Here is a 17845-nt window from a genome sequence, read left to right on the forward strand (position 1 = left end):
AATGAAACGAGAGACCCAAGTTGGCAGCTCCTGCTATTTGCGGCTACGGCATACGGGCATACGCGATGAGCCAAGCTCGCTGGCGTAGTGTTGCTTTCGCAACAAAAATTAAAAAAAAAATTACGTATAGTGATACTTTTAACGTTAACGCATTAGTACCGACTACCATAAAATAAAAGTGCTTAAATTCCCTTCTACCTTTTCGTAACAGTTGCTGCTGGCTATCTCGGCACGTATATGAGACGTTGCCAGATATTTACGTGTCCTCCTCTGAACACAAAGTTATTTGTGTACTAAAATATTTTAAGCGCGTAAGGAGTGAAAAGACGTAGCTGAGATACTGACAATGCGACGCGGTGGTGCCTTCTTAACAATGTAATCGATCTTTCGAGATGACATTTAAAAGATGCTTTCTTGAACAATGGGATTTATCGTCACGCGGAATGGCACTGAGCGCACCGAAATGAAATACACGCACAGCCTGACGGATCACTGAATTAAAATGACACGTCATAGTTTAACTTCAATCGCATGTTCTAATGCAGTCTTTAAAGCACACTTATTCAGTGCAGTACGAAGACGCAGAAGCAGGTATGTCATACAGAGGGCCGTTCTTCGTCTTCGTCTTTACTGCATTGATCTTACGATATCTGGAGGCGTTGGAACAGAGCTCTCCAAACGCTAACTTCGATACTGACATCGTGAAGGTAAGGCATGCTTCAAAGTATCTTTAGCAAATATCCCGACCCCAAATAAGAATTAGCACGCTCCTGCACATTATTCAAACTTTTCTAATAACTACACCTATTTTTCCAACATGCGAGCTGCATCGTTGCATAGAAAGCGAGAATACAAATGATGCTTTAAGGATTCTCGAACAACTGAAATGCAGAATTTTGCTAAACTCTTCGACAGTCCACACAATTTAACTTTTGCCGACAAATTTTATCCAGTTTCAGTCACCGTATGTGTGGCACCAAAAGTGAATTTATTGTCAAATAAATTTAACTGATGTCTTCCCACACATTAATTCCACTTTCTGACATCGTTAAGAAAACGTGCGCGTAGCCAGCACTATAAAGTATCTGATTAAAATAACATCTGCCTTCCATGCATAAAAAATACCTGTCGGTGCCAACAGTTTATTAGGAAAGCAAAGGAGTGGCTCCAACAGGTATATTTAGTTGCTCAATGTTTCCGTAGATTTTTTTTAAACGATTACAAATGTACATGTGCTTCAAGGACGCAAAGCAAAGAATCTAGATTTGACCTCGCTCCGTCAATTTATGAACACAAATATTGCAAGACAGATTGTATCCACCAAGCGCTCTATACGAAACCAATTCTGTATTGGTGGCTAATTTACTTTACAGGAGGGCACTGACGTCATGCAGGCATACGTTGGCCATGGGCATTTGTCCCGCTGAGTGACCTGGCAGCCTGCATGCTAAAAACCGAAACTCTGCTTACAGACAAATGAGGGCGCTCATGAACGTTGCAACGGGCTTAGGATTAAAAGCATAGCTTAGCGCGCAGAGGCACGCATGGAATCCAGTGTTTTAGAAGCATTTTTTAATTTACAAGGCACCTGTGACGTCGTTCTTCCCTGCAGAGCAGTCATAGACATCCTAAAAAATGTTTTAAAACTATGAAACCTCATTTGAAGGTGGAGTCTTTTTAAACATCGCGAGACATGTGTGGGTGGAAGTCCAGAGCCCCATCCATCAAAATATACATATAAGCAAAACTTACCTAATATTTTCCTCGCCTCTCGCAGAGAGAATGGAGGCACTCCATCGTTAAATGTGGCAAGTTGTTTCAAGAAATGTGAGCAAATTATGCTACGCCATTCTGAAAGCAATTCATTACTAATTATATGTAATTATACCATTGGTTCACGGGAAGGGAAAGGCGCAGTATCTGTCACACTTGTTCTGTGGACACCTGAATCACGACGTAAGGGAAGGGAGGAAGGTGGGAGTGAAAGGCGAAAGAGAGACCGGGGAGCGATAGTGGAGGGCTACAGAGTAATTTAGACCACCTGGGGATCTTTAACGTGCGCTGGAATCGCACAGCACACGGACGCCTCTTTGTTTCGCCTCCATCGAAACGCAGCCGCCGAGGTCGCGTTCGAACCCTGGAACTCCGGCACAGTGGGCGTCATACCATTCATTATTAAAATATCACTATAAATGAGTATCAAGTTGTCAGACGTAGTGCTAAAAACACCGCTCTTCGCTCGGCGTTTCTCCGAATCGCACAAGCTTCTTGTGCAGTCTGATATGCTGCAGCAAGCACTAAATGTACACACTAATAATGTGGTTCAACCTATGCAGCCTAGACAAACCTGAAATAAAAAAAATTATTGAGGACACTTAACCTCCACATTTAGGGTATTACGCGATAGCCTGGTCAACCAGCCCACGTATAACGCCGTTCTTTAACCAAGCGGTATGAGCGTGCCTGTGTGGCCTTGGGATAACGTGAATGCGATGGTTCTGGCAGGCTGTTCTGATGTCACCCTCCCGTATGAAAGGAAGTCCATGGGTAGCAGCTCCTGCCACAGGTGACGCCAGGGAATCCTACCTCCAGTCACTACGTAGCCATGTCAGCTGTCGCCTATCACCTGCCAGCGCCATGTTTGTGACTCTTCGCTCGAAACCCCGACGCTGAAGTCGACGCCAGATTTTCTGGTGAACGGAGCCTTCAATGCTCTGGCGTTAAAAGCACTCCTCTAACGTAGGGATCTGCCTACACAGGTAAAATTATCGAGGCATTTTAAAGATAGACTTACTACAAAATGACGTACAACATTGTCATGATCATTTGTTTCTGTGGGTCACACGCGTGACTTATACCCCGCCCCCCTATCTTCTTATATGTCTTAAATATTTTGCGCCTATATAATAAGTACTCTCTTCAAATATGTTCATGGTTACTCTGCATAAATGAATGACATCAGAGCAGCACTGTTTCCATTTATCCTATAGGAGCTATGCCTTCGTTTCAGCCCTGGCTGACCAGTCCGGCGACAGCAGCGCCACCACATCTTGCTTCAGTCACAGGCAGTGTTGGTCTATATGAAAAACTATTTGCAAGCCCGCAAGCAGCGGCCATAAGGATTCTAGTGCGACGGTTTAGGTCCATCTACAATTTCGTAACAATTTGCACTCTCTATCGTCAGAATGGTGCGATAGTGGTGTCGAGAGGGTCTTTGCCAAACCCTCCCTGCTCCTCCGCTAGTTCTATGCTGGCACATCACTTCGGCACGATGAATTGGTGCGTGGGTGCGTGTACGGACAACCACATCATCGTGATGTCTTCATGAACAAGCTTTGCAAAGCTGTGCTTAAACTGACTCATTGGAATACTAAAGCCCACACACAGTATGAAGCTCGAGTCACCGCAAGTAGTAAGAACTATACTGGTGCAGCTGAGAAAGGCTTTGTCGCACAATTCTGTACAAATGGCTGTTTTGAATTAATTGTTGAGATTTGAAAAACTGTTTGAGGGCAGTGAGAAATAGATCTACGATGACAATGACGAGTGAGCTGTTTGCGTACAATAGCGTGGCCTTTACCAGTTTTGTTTGGTTTTGGTAAGCCTATAATTTATGAAAGCTTTTTCTCTCGCCTTCGCGTTTTCGAAATCAGCTTACAATGGTAGCCAGCCCAAGAATTGTCGTGTAAGTATGGTATCCCCGACTGGCAAGAACACAGAACCTGATGGCTCCGTTGACACTACAGTTCGTGTTCAGCGCTACCACCTCGAATAACGCTCGTGATGTTGCCAGGATTATTTGGCATGCGACTAATACCTTCTCCTACAGCATGCAGATTTTGATTATCTTGAGTACGTTAAGCGTCTCTCTACTTGCGCCAACGCTACAGCAGTCGACAAGTAAACGTTTAACAGAACAAAGTTTGGGATTGATGGATTATGACATATATAAAGCATGGGTGCTACAGAAAAAAGCAAGAATACAATGCCTTCAAAAACAAAAAATGAAGTTTAAACAAGAAAGAAAACCTATACAAATATTTTTTTTAATGTCACGAACAGTGCCGCAAACAATTTTCACAAACCAATTTTACTGATGTGCTTCAACAAATCAAGAATAAACACAGAATACCCGGATCGCGTCGAGTGTTTCTGTAAAGCGTTTTGCTTAAGCTCGCTTTTCTATTTAAACACTTCTCCCGCACAATGAACTGCGTTTGCGATGGAGCACAGCTTTGCAGGGCCCGCTTGCACAAAACAACCTTAAGACTGTCTTAGCTAAGTCCAGACTTAACTGGAGTCTGAAGAATAGGCCACTAGCATGGCCGCTTAAGACTGGAGTCAAGACTGGGCTTCAGTCCTGACTTGAATAAGTCGCTTGTATGATTACGACTCTAGTGCTGTCTTGGTTAAGACACAAGGACGCCAGGTGTCTAAGTAGAGAAATTAGAGAAATACAGGGATGCGCTGGCACTGTCCCTGCTGTAAGATGTACACATTCGGTCAATTTTGCGTTGTGTAAAATCCGTGCCATTGCTTTTTGCGGCCTAAGATTGTGTTACGAGGAAAAATTCCCCAAGTGGTTGCTGAGGCCGTTCTGGGAAGCCACTCTGGTGAACATGAACCCGAAGCGTTCGACGTTCGGAACACGAGCCGTCTTAAATAAGCTTGGTCTTTCTAAAGACACCATTTAAGTCTGGACTTAGCTCGGACTTTATCGTGCAAGCCGGCCCAGGTTTCCTTATTTCATTACCTGCAAAGCAGCCAACGAAACAGTTTATCACAGCCGTCACAATGTCTGCACTGGTGTTTACTGGAATGTTAGACATTTAACTCGCTTGTCTCAAAACGTGCTTCTGACGATGTTTTCGCCTCGCACGCCATTTACTTGTCACTCGCAGCTTTTTGCTAAGATCAATAGCATCCTGCTTCCTATTTTTTAATCGGTGGTTTTTTTCTTGTTCAGCACGCCGCCAGTGCGATATTAGGAATGTAGCTGTGTACGTCAGTTGGTGAGACATCAAGACACGCACATTGAGTTTGCGTTTTCTCTCTGATTGGGGGAAATGCCAGAACCGAAAGTCGAACTCTATAGAAAAGGAGTATATTATATTTGTGTTGTACTAAACAAATCATGTTAGTATGCCGTTATTGCCTCTCCGGGGTGGCACAGTGTTTAGGGCGCTCGACTATTGTGCCCAGGGTTGCGGGATCGAATCCCGGCCTCGGCGGCCGCTTTTCTCTAGAGGCAAAACGTAAGCGCCTGTGTGCTGTGCGATGTCAGTACGCGTTAAAGATCTCCAGGTGGTCGAAATTTCCGGAGTCCTCCACTACGGCGTCTCTCATAGCATGAGTCACTTTGGGACGTTAAACCCCACAAACCAAACAAAGTTATTGCTTCTTGGAACTACTTGACATCCAAGTTTCATATCATATCGATCAACTGCTTGATAAATGTTTGATATATTTGCGATATCTGGATTGTGGGATAACTAGTTCATATCACACACTTATGCAGGACATCCAAGTCCCATATATCACAAGCGCACGATAACTTTGAATTCTTCGAACTCAAGTAGACTTCGACACACACAGCTGCCCCCAGCTACATTTCACCATGCAGGACACTGCAAAGCAGACGACTGGCGCTGACTTGAGGAACTATGCTATAGGTAGACATTATGTGCACTTACCTATAACTCATACTTCTAGTAAAATTATCAAATTTCACTACAGGTAACGAAGAAAGAGGGAACATCCTGGTTGTAGCACTTAAGACAGTCGATGTGCGGCCGTTTTGGGCTTTAATTCCAGATTATGTGCTCCCTGAAAGCAGCAGAAAAATGAAAGAAGCCAAGTGATGGACTACAACACACTTCCACAGCCTATACGTTTTTCGAACACCCAGGAAAACTGCCTGAGGTGGTTTTGCATGACCACTTGTAGCACGTGCGTGGCCCATGTCAAATCTTTGATGAAAGCTTAGTAATTGCTTTCAGCTGATATTTTCCAAAAGAAACGCAAACGACGAGCATCATTCACAGTAGAATGCAAACTGCTTAGCTATAACTCTCCGATGTGCATGCGGCAAATGGAAGGATGTCCCATGTAATTACTTTTTTATGTGAGGTGCATGCTGCCCCGGCTGAAACTGAGAGCTAATTGTATGTGACATCGTATATAGTGATTAAAGTCCTCAAGAGACCAAAGCCGACACTGCGGCCCATATTCCAGAATGACCCCTTATTCGTTTTCCCCCCATTCAAATGTCGCCACCCCATCAGAGCTAAAGAACCGCTGAAAGATGTCGCCTAAATTTAGATTCACGTTTCCTCGACAATAACGATGCATCGGAGATGCGTTAATACGTATCACCTCATGGTATTGGTCAGTTGCCATTACTGAATTTGACGCGAATACTGCTTTTTTCGATGCGAATAACTGAACAACAGCTATAACATCGATGGTATTTAGGTCAAGTGAGGCACAGAAGAACTTCAACAGAACCGTTCATATAATTATTGCTATTTCGTCTCTTCAAAGCATTCAGTTTAGGCAATACAGAGAATAAAATGATCATCACATATATTTAAACAATTTAAACAGAACAGTTACTGCTCATGGGAGTAATACGCGGCTACGAGGCTTGTTTATTACTGCGCTGAACAGTAAACGATATCACTCTCTGACATTGCATTATTTTTACAAATTGAAAAGCACATGAAAAAGCAGCGAACGAAATTAATATGAAAAAAATTGACAGTGGCTTAGCTCAGCTATACCAGGATATACGTAGCGAGAAGTGCGTATCTCTGGCTGAGCTTGTTGTGGTCCTCTATGTTTATCAGATCCTCTTCTGTTGGTTCCCGTTGACCGAACTCTTGCATAGGCCCCAATTCCGCGGTTATGCTCCGTCTGCTTTGTCTATTACGCTCGGCAGTCTGGCATCACTGCTTGGGAAGCCATTTCTCTCTCTGCTCGGGCATCTCCGCTGCTCTCTTCGCCTTCTTACTCTCATCTCGCTTTGCTGCTGCTAGGTGGTGGTGAAAACGTTTATTGAATCTTGAGCCTTATTGATTGTTTTGATGAGTCGGCTCGATATCGCGTAGGGTGCCGGGAGCTTCTGGCTCTCAGCGACTCTTAGAGCCCAGCCCACCAGCTCCTTTTGTGCAGCTGGGTCCGAGCTGGGCACCGCGATCTCCCATCGCTCTATGTCTGTTAGTTGCAAATTGCGGGGTGGCTGGAGCTCAGAGCACATGTACAGGATGTGATGAAAGTCTCCTTTGGGTGCCCCGCAGAGTGGGAATACAGGGGAGGAAAGGCCGGGGTGGATATTCCTATCTCCAGCAAGGTGTGCTGGAGATAGGAATGTACGGGCCTGGAGCTGGCGCCAGGTCATCTGCTCGAATTTAGATAGTGATTGGTGTGGGGGCGGATACTGGAGTTGTTCCTCCCTATAGTGGAGAGTAATTTCGTTATGGGTAACCAGGCGTTCGCGTGCACTGCCTGGGCCTGTAGCTAGCCCTGCTCAGTTGACATGCTCTCGAGCTGTGTTGTGGGCAGCGTCAATCCCAGGGTTGCTTGCATGAGCAGGTACCCATAGGAGTTCAAGTGATCTGGCCAGGGGTTGAATAGAATTGAGAATTTTGGAAGCAGGCGTGTGAATCCTGCCTCGTGCGAAATTGCGGAATGCTGTTTTTGAGTTACTAAAGATTCGTGTGGAGATGCCAATGTAATTGCAGCTTCTTCTTCCTCCAACAAGGATGCAGCTTTAACCGAACCAGAAATTATAGGGTGAAGTGTGTTGGAAACCACGCTCAAGGCATAGGCTTGATGACTAGAATATTCTGCAGAGTCCACATAGATTGCACTGGTAGCAGCATGGTATTGTTTGTGCAGCGCCGCGGCTTTAGCTTCTCGTCGAGCTAGGTTATGGACCGGGTGGACGTTTTTCGGGTGTGGATGGATTGTTAAAAGAGATTGAATTTCTCTCGGGGTTCAGTGCATGGGTCTGAGGGAGCTTGTAGGGTTGAGGCCTAAGGACGATAGGATATGCTTCCCTGTTGAGGTGGATGATAGGCGTAAAACTTGTGTTGTGCGAGTGGCTTCGCTAAGCTCATCTAGGGCATTGTGAACCCCCATAAGGAGCAGACGGGTATTCGACGTGTGTCTGGGTAGATTTAGGGCCGTTTTATAGGCTTGCCTGATCAGTGAATTTACATTGTCTTCCTCCACCATGGAAAGAAACAAATATGGAGGAGAGTAGAACCCTCGACTCACCTCGAACGCTTGTATAAGACGGCGGAGGTCGTGATCCCGCATCCACCGGTGACGGTTCGCAATTCGTCTAATCAGTCTCATGGTCTGGTGAACTGTGTTTCTGAGCCTAGTAATAGTGGCAGTATTCTTGCCGTTGTTCTGAATAATGATGGCCAGTGTACGCACTTTATCAACCTCGGGGACTCGTTGGTCATCTATCTTGACTCTATTATTAGGCGCTGGACCCGTGTCTGTGCGGCACCTTGAAGGGTGCAAGAGTAACAGTTCTGATTTACTCGGTCAGCTGGCGAGGCCCACGGCCACGGCGTGCGCCGCGACGATGTCCGCCCCAGCCTGGAGGGTTTCTTCCATTTGCCGACATTACCGGTTGATGTCCAAAGAGTAATGTCATCCGCGTAGAATGAATGGGAGAGGTGAGGGATGTCAGGGCTTTTTTCATAGGAATGAGCGTAATATTGAAAAGAAATGGAGAGAGGACTGAAACCTGAGGTGTACCTCTGCTACGTAGTTGTAAGGCTGGTGAAGACAGTGAACCGAATTAAGTTCTGCCGCTCGGTTGCGAAGAAAGGCTGCTACATAGGAGTGTGTCCCTTATACTGAAATATTCGAGAGAAGAGCGTCTATAATGGCCGAATGGTGAACATTGTCAAAAGCCTTGGTGAGATTCAAGGCCACTCTCCACGGAGAACTCCGGTCTATGCTGTTGTTGTGGCTGTTCAAAGAAGGAAAAGAAAATGCACAGGCCTGCTAGTAACTGTGTAGCTGGGCCACCTCCCTGCCTCGTGCTGACAGAAAAGAGAGAGGAGAGAAGAAAGAAAAAGAAGAGTGAGAGAAATACGCGCTACAACAGCCGTCGTCCACCAGCTAAGCGGTGGTGGGTGTAATGACGGCCTACAACCGGCAAAATTTCGGCGGAAGGCTAGCCTCCGCAGCAAGCGGCGGTGACCTACCTCTCCCAGCCCCATCAGGGTCAGGATCAGCACCCCTTCCTCAGGGCTATGTTGTTGTTGTGCTGTAGAAAGAAGGAAAAAAAATACACGGGCCTGCTACTGGCTCTATAGCTGAGCTACCTCCGCTGCCTCGTGCATACAGAAGAGAAAATAGAGAAGAAAGAAAAGGAAGAGGGAGAGAAAGACGGGCGCCGCAACAACAGCCGTCGTCCTCCACCGAAGCGGTGGCGGGTGGAATGACGGCTTACAACAGATAAAAATTCGGTGGCAAGCTAGCCCCCGCCGCAAGCAGCTGTGACCTACCTGTCCCAGCACCATCAGGAGAGTCACTCGGGCTGTGCTGCGTCCACCACCGCTGCGTGCAACGCCCCACTTTTATACGCGCGACGTTGTCTTCTCGCACATGCGCAGTAGCGCATGTCCCTTCTACTCCAGAAGTGGTGGCGCCGATGGAGCGACGTCACCCGAATCCTGACGTCACCCGGCTCCTCGTAGCAGCGGCGAGGGGAAGTGGCGGCTGCGAGGCTCGCCAGTTTCGAGCAGTCAAAACTCGCTCCTCGATCCTGCGCAGTACGATCACCCCAGCACAACGCGAAGCCAGTGAGAGTGCGGCCAGTGTAGCTCACACCACAAAACAATATAACTTAGCGCGACTTAAAAACGGCAAGATCAAAAAGTTTGTACATAATTTTCAGGTACTATAGAAAACAATTGCCCAAAGGGGCTCCATTTCTAATCACATGACCTGAAGAAGTGTAGTGGCAGAATTGAGAAGAGATTAGATAATAACCCTTACCTGGTTTATGCTTTTGCTTCATCCGTAAAGGTTTTTATGGAGGCAATTCCATTGAATTTCTTCTGCTTTAGTTCCTCATCTGATCACAGGATGCTGGCAGGTGGACAAACTCTTGGTTTTCGCACCAGTGATTCAACTCCTTTAACCCGCTTTATATGACGCACCGCTGTAGGCGCTTGAACGACATCGACGTAGTCGCCTACAGAGGCGATGTTCAAGTTGTCTTCGTTTTTGACTTGCGGAAGCATTTCGTCGAATGTGGTTGCGGGCTGTCTGCCATACATAAGTTGCAACGAGGTTGAGCTGGTCGTCTTCTTGACAGCGGTGTTGTTGGCAGAGATCACGTAGGGCACGATGGCGTCCCAGGGCTTTTGTTCAGCATCGATATACATTACAATCATGCCTGCGATGGTCTTGTTCAGATCTTCTGTAAGTCCGCTCGCCAACGAATGGTATGGCCTTGTACATCGGTGCCTTGTATGGCTGCAGGTTATAATGACCAGCGTTATCTCGGCTGTAAGTACAATTCTGCGTCCTTGAAAGCACTTCGAAGGTGCTATGTCGTTAAAGACTTTGTTCAGTGCAAGATGTGGCGACTTTTGCTGTGGAACCTTTAGGCAAGGCTCTCGCTCGGCGTACCAGGGCTTGTAATCGGTGGCAACGATAATCCACTTGTTGCCCGTTGATGAGTTTCACAAGGTGCCGAGGCGTGTTATCCCTGTTTGTTAAAAGGAAATAGTCGGAGATGGTATCAGATTCAGTAGGCCAGCAGGCCTCATCGGGGTGCATAGCATCACTGACACTCACAGCATGTTTTCACGTAATGAGCTACATCGGCTGATAAGCGTGGCCAGTAATACTTCCCCTGGATTCGGCGCAACGTGTGCGCCAACCCGAGATACCCTGCTGTCGGTTCATCGTGCAACGCGCGCAGAATTTTCTGTCTGAGGTTATTTTGTACAAGAAATTGCGCGGCACTGTTATGCGCGAAGTTCTTCACGATGAAATGTGGATTTAATACTTTGGTCGAACGTCTAGCGCTGCCAGTAGTTCGGGCACAGCAGGATCGAATTACCAGCCGCAGGGCACAGCTTCAGTGCGAGAGATGGGCTCCGGAAACAAGCGATGGTAATGGCGATGCCGCAGCGTTCTCTGTTCTTCGTCACCTTTACATTTCCCCCCGCGTGAAGAAGTCGCCATGCTGGTGCCTCGCGGGGAAGAGAGGACCAGAAGGTTGTCATACGGCTTGAGGCGGCTAACATGGACCACCTCGCGGCCGCGACGGCGGTGGTCGGAAGAATGGGTGACTGACTCGAAGACGTAGTTTACAGGGCATGTGCGTTCTAAGACGCGATAAGGCCTGTGGTGTTTGGTTTCTAGTTTGCTGGTGGCAGGAACGTAAAGCCAAATGAAGTTGTCGGCCAGGAACGTCAGAGCAGGGCTATCGCTATCATGTTGACCTTTGCGATAGCCTTGAGTCTTGGAGGTAAACGTGTAAGCTAGCTGACGGCATTCCTCGGCCTTCTGTACAATATCTGACAAAGCGCTGTACTCAGAGGCATCTGAATGGTACAGCAAAATTTTGTTCAGAATACAAAATGGCTCGCTGCCGTATAAGAGAAAGAAGGGTGAAAAACCAGTTTTTCTTGGGTGGCAGTGTTGTACACTAACGTTACGAATGACAGTACCTGGTCCCAGTCGGAGCTCCCAGATTCAGATGTAACATACATTGCGAGGATGTCCCCAAGCATATGCTTGAAGCGCTCCGTGAGGCCATTTGTTTGCGGTTGGTACGCGGTTGTAGCCTGATGTATCGATTTGCAAGACTACAGGAGCTCTTGGAATGTTTCGGAAAGAAAGGCACGACCTCTATCACTCAGTAGCTCGCGAGGGGCTCCGTGTCGAGGAATGAAGTGGTGCAGAAGAAAATGGACTACCTCTCGGGCTGTCGCTGCGCGAATTGCAGCAGTCCCCGCGTAATGAGTCAGGTGGTGGACGGTGACGATGACCCATCGATTACCAGCGGCACTGTATGGTAGCGGACCATAAAAGCGATCAAACGGCCGAGCTGGACACGGTAACGGCAGGAGAGGGCCAGCGAGGTGCCGAGAAATCTTGCGTTGTGGACAGGCGGTACAAGAGCGAATGTAACGACGTACGAAATTGTACATTCCCTGCCAGTAGTACCTCTGACGAATTCGATCATACGTTTTCAGGACGCCGGCATGAGCGATTTGAGGGTCAGTATGATGGTGGGCGCAAACCTCGGAGCGGAGGTTGCGCGGAATGACAAGAAGCCATTTTCTGCGGTCTGAGTTTTAGTTACTTCGGTAAAGAAGGCCATCCCGAATAGTGAAATGGGAGGCCTGTAGGCAAAGTGTCCGAGGATGCGTAGCCGCGGAAGTAGTGCCAAGGATATCTAGCAGGTTCGAAACCCAAGGATCGTCTCGTTGCTCGAAAGGCATATCCTCAATGGTGAGTGCTGTCAACGAGGATGGGGGGGATAATGAGTCCGGTGAGTGCACCGATGACCGGGAGAGAGCGTCGGCGATGACCGAGAGAGACAGATAGACGAGGTCAAGCTGACCGAAGGAGTCTGCGACTATGCCCTAAGAAAAAAATAGAAGATGGAATGCCAGTAATTGTGCAACCATTGAACGGCAACTTCAGACTCTCGATACCACATTACGTTCACCGGTGAGGAAAGGTGCCGAACAAAACTGCGTTTGGTCACGTACCATATGGAAGCGGCTTCGCAGGATCGCCGGCGGGGATCACGTACCACTGCAGGCAGCAGCAGAAATTTCCCATAAGAGCTTAGAAGCTAATAATCGGCTTGATGCGTTTCTTATGCAAAGAGAACAAAACTGCCTGCAAGGACTCGGATAAGTACAGAGCCTCCTATACGCAGTTGAAGAGGTGCCCAGAATAAGCAAACACACGAGTGTTTTGAAATTTTAGGAAAGGTGAAATTGCGGCACCGACAACTGTATTTACTAGCTACAGTAGCTCTAGCTCTGCCAGCTAAAAGGGTCTGCGTCAAGAGAACATTTGTTGGAATAAATTATATCCCCTCTTCTCATTGTACCTAGATATCCTCACAAATTCTGGACAATGTCCCTTTTCTTCGGTCTTTCTACTCTGGCAAATGAAACGCTGGCAGCATTTACTGATGGCATAATAAAATATTGGCGAGCAGCCATGATGTCATGTCATGCTTGTAAATTATGGCACTAAACATCTAGTCTATCCTCAAAGTGGTTCTAGAAGAAGGGGTATAGCGCGTCCATGCAAATAACCATGTCGGTGGTTGCATCGCGTCGGAGCGTTCATCGTCCCACAGGAGTGGGACAATTAATCCGGTCCTCCGGCAGATGCGGTAAGGACTCAAACCGTAATACGTTGCGGAGAGGACTTTTATCGGAGCATTTCGGGAAGGTTGCCTTTGCGTTTCATCTCCACAGAAACTCGAAATGCTGAGGCGTCCGTGTTTCTGCCACGTCACATATAAGGTATATACATCATTAGTATTGGGGTGTGTGCTTGGTTCGACCTTGATCTTATTTCAATGTACTTTATTTGGAGCCGGACGAAACATTGTATTAGTATCTGCTGCGCTCTAAACTAAAATTCATATGAAATTTTGTGTACCTGAAAAGCGCAGCTGAAAACATTTTCTCTTAACTTTCGGCACGTGAGAGCTTTTGTTCCTTTCAATTGTATTCAATCAATCCCATAGTTAACTATATTTCAAATCCATCAGAAGAGCGATGGGAGGCTATTCTGCTCAGCAATGGTCCTGACCGTGAGAATTGGCTGGTGAGGCAGGCCAGCGCGGCAGCAAAATAAGTGAATTACCGGACTAGATGACGCACCTATATATTCTACAAGACTTTAAATAAAGACGTTTTCAATGCATCAATCAGTGAAACTCAGTCTTTACGTTACGCCCTCCTGGGTATAATTCTCGGAGCAATGCAGCGTATACAGGCACATTCTTATAGCTTCGTTAGAACAGCGCTTTATATTTATGTCATGTGGAATTCTCCCCATATGACGGCTTACAACTTTATGCCGGTGTATATCAAAATAGGCAGCGATAATTCAGAAATTGGCCATCCAGCGGTTAACTAAGAGAACGGAGTTCAAATAGGATCATCAAGATGACTATAGAAAGGAGTCCCCTGTCAATTATTGCTCTCCACGGAACTACTCACGTGTGCCCTAAAACTTTAAACCACCCCTTTCTGGATTGCACGTCGCACTTGTCGGCACTGTTGTGGCCGGCGATGCAGTATCTGGTACCCGCATTGTCAGCGCCCATGATTTTGATTTTACATGCTTCCAGCCATCTACAGCAGGTAGCAGAATAGCGAAGCACCACGCTGCACACCTGACATATTTCAGACTGGAGATCTGGAAATCCAATTCCAGCATTTACGAGAAGAAAAGAAAGAGAGTGAAATGCAATGGGAGATTTAGTGCCATAGCTTCTGTGGCGAGAGGCAGGTAGTATGCAAATAGATTTGGACACTGACATGAAAAAGCCGCAAGATGGCTACCGTAAAAGGAGGAGCGTATAACGAGTGCCGAAGAATGCGCAACTTCAAGGCACTGAGGCAAGAATCCATAAAGTTACTACCATGAAAGTGTAAGGATAAGAGTACAAAAACGCATCTCACAAAACGCGAGAGAGAATGACAGAGAAGGGGAATGTGCCTTGAAGAGGAGAAGATGCTTTGACTTCAATTTATTGGATTTAACATCCCGAAGCTACTCAGGCCATGACAGATGCCGTTGTAGAGGCTTTCGGAACGTTCGACCACCTGGGGTTCTTCAACGTACACTGACATCGCACAGCACACTGACACCTTGTTTTTCGCCTACATCGACAAGTCGTCGAAAAGGGAAAGAGCAGCGGCGAAAGGGGAAAGGTAGATGGTCGAGGGGAATGTGAAGAAGGAGATTTTGGGTTGTCGGTATGCATGGTGTTTGATAAGCAGCTTGCATGCTTCTGGAACGTCGGAGCTGACAGGCATAAAAACGTTATAGGCTGCTACTCGAGTCCGCAGCTGCCAGCAGGACAGGTGCGAGGTAGGAAGGAGAGACTAAAAAGAAATAAAAAAGTTTGGATCCTGAATTAGGCATGCATCTTTGCGCCTCGCAGAGTCAGATGGCTTGGTTGAAGTAGGAGTTTATATCTATATCGTATAGACAGAGAGGAGAGAAGTAGCCTATCATGTGCACACATGGACTACTGAAGATTCGCCAGAGCTTTCATGTAGACAATAAAAGAGGTGGATGGCGACCTCTATCATACCCTGGACGCTTCAGTCAATATCGCTGTTATGACATTAGCACAGCGCAGGCTGCCAGAAAGTATCTCGGCCAGCACATACTGGAGGGCTTAGAAACTACCTTGATAATGTCTGCCTTGTAGTAACAAGCGTCCAAAAAGCGACTTTTTACCGAAATCAGCAGCACTTTTTCTAACTTCTTTGTGTGGTTCAAAGGGGGGTTGCTACGAACTTCTGACGCCACGAACAAAATCCATGCTGCCGTCAAGTTCAATGTAAGTGGCCTTGTTTGTATTTATAGATGAGACTGCCCAAACAGCAAAGTCGATTCGAAAACTACTCCCATCTCTGCATTTAAATAAACATAAGGACAAATCGACACTCTACAATAAGTGCTGATAGCTCTCGACTGCTCAGGATGAGGGAACACAATTTGATCACGCGTCGTTTCCACACCGCATTTTTCTTGCGTTTAAAATATACAGAGGTAATATCGCAATGTATTTTAAATATAATTTGTATTCAGGTATGTGCTAAAATTTGTTAAAGATGTCTTCCTTAAATTTCTAAGTAACTATTAAAAATATATTTTTAAAATACATCAAACATATCCTATCTTAAAGTACACTTCGAGCATATTTCTAAAATGTTAAAAGTTCTACATATGCGTTTTCAGCGTGTTATAATGCATTAAAAATATTCTTTTGTACATATCAAATTATTTCGTCTGAACTAAATTTCAAGTCTTGCTCGATGATTGAAATGTATTTATAAAATTTGTCGAAGACAGATTTTATACGCTTCGAGCATATTTCGAATACCTGAAAAATACATACTTGTTTTTACCATTTTGGCAATGCGATGAAAACGTACTTTGTAAGTACAAATTTAATTCGTCTCAAGTACATTTGAAGTGCTAGCCGATATACGCGATTTATTTTTACATTTGTCAAAAATGGTAGGTCTGAAAGTACTCTTCGAGCATATTTCGAATACGGGAACAATACAAATCCATTTTAGCCCGTTAGCAACGTATTCAAAGCTTTCTTTTGTAAACATGAAATTATTTGTGTGAAGTACGCTTCAAGTATTGCTGGACACAGAAATTTATAGCTTCAACTCTAATATCTGTCGCAAGTATCGTGTAATGTTACTAAATCTGTATGGTACTTTAAACGCGTAATCGTTTGGCAATATTCGGAAACCTGCGCAAAGAATGGTCTCGAGGAGCAAATTTGATAATTCTCATAACTGGCGCCACATTGACTTCCGCCACGGATGAAGTCTATTGCTACACCATGCTTAGTGCTTCCGTTGAGTGTCAAAGTTTTCACTCACACGCACACAGACGGATGATTTATCGCGTAATGAGGCAGCAAGGCTCAAACCTTACAGTTTAAAATGCGTAGAATGTAGTTTTTTGTTTGTTTATAGTTAGGTCTGGAATTGCTTGGGGTATTCTTATTTTATTAATGCATTGATAAGTATATTTCTGGTACATTTTGAGTGCATTCGAAAGAGGATAGAAATCAATACTTTTGACACATTCTTCGTATACTTTCTGCTAGCACGACAAAAAAGGTCATGATTGCATTAATAATGCTTTGAAAGCACACCGTCTGTCTACTCATGGAACATTTTTTATCCCTGGATAACAAACCCAATTGAATAAAGTACATTTTTATTATATTAGATATATACAAAGCGGGCGAAAATGTATTTTAACATATTTATAAAGATATGCAGTGTTCTAGTCGAATTATATATATAATGTATTTATTCTCCGATTTAATTTGGTGCAAAATAACAGAAATATAATATAAAATAAATATCATACAATTGAAATGCATTATAGCGCTGCCTTATTTCTCGAACAGTCCGCTATGTGCTGCGAGGTTTTATGACGACTTTGAAGTTACCAAAGACTGAGGCTTTGTGTCGTCCTGAAACTACGTGTATAGAGTTCTTATGTTTAGGCGTCTCTAAAACGCTCCACTGCAAGGTTGGAAGGCAGAGCCCATGACCAACAAACGTGTCACACATGACAGCTTTATAAAGCTATCACAAGCAAAAATTCTTGCAGTTGTACTTTTATAACTAGCGCCGAAGATCGCTGCTGAAATTGTATCTATTCGTTATATGAAGGTGCATTTAGTCGAGTTGGTAACACATGACTGCAGAAATAGAGCACCATCAAATACGGTCATGCATCAGTAACATCTACAAACATGTGTCTGTCCTTTTTTACCACAGCCAAGCTGCAATATTTTTAGACCTTACGACGCCATAGTGCACGAAAAGCCAACCGGACAGTTGTCTCGCATTTTGTCAGTGTAGACATATACTATTAACTTTCTTTTTACAAATATAAAGGAAGCTGTAGGAGATAGGCCAGAGCAGTCTGCGATGGAGGATTTTGCAGATCACTATGCATCTTGTTAAGTTAGAGAGGCAGGCAGGGAGAAGCAAAGAGCCATAACACTAATTTTTCTAATGCAGAATGGAAGAGGGCACGTGAGAAG

This window comes from Amblyomma maculatum, chromosome 11 (genome assembly GCF_055883805.1).
Source record: "Amblyomma maculatum isolate TAMU_Amacu chromosome 11, ASM5588380v1, whole genome shotgun sequence".
NCBI lineage: Eukaryota > Metazoa > Arthropoda > Arachnida > Ixodida > Ixodidae > Amblyomma > Amblyomma maculatum.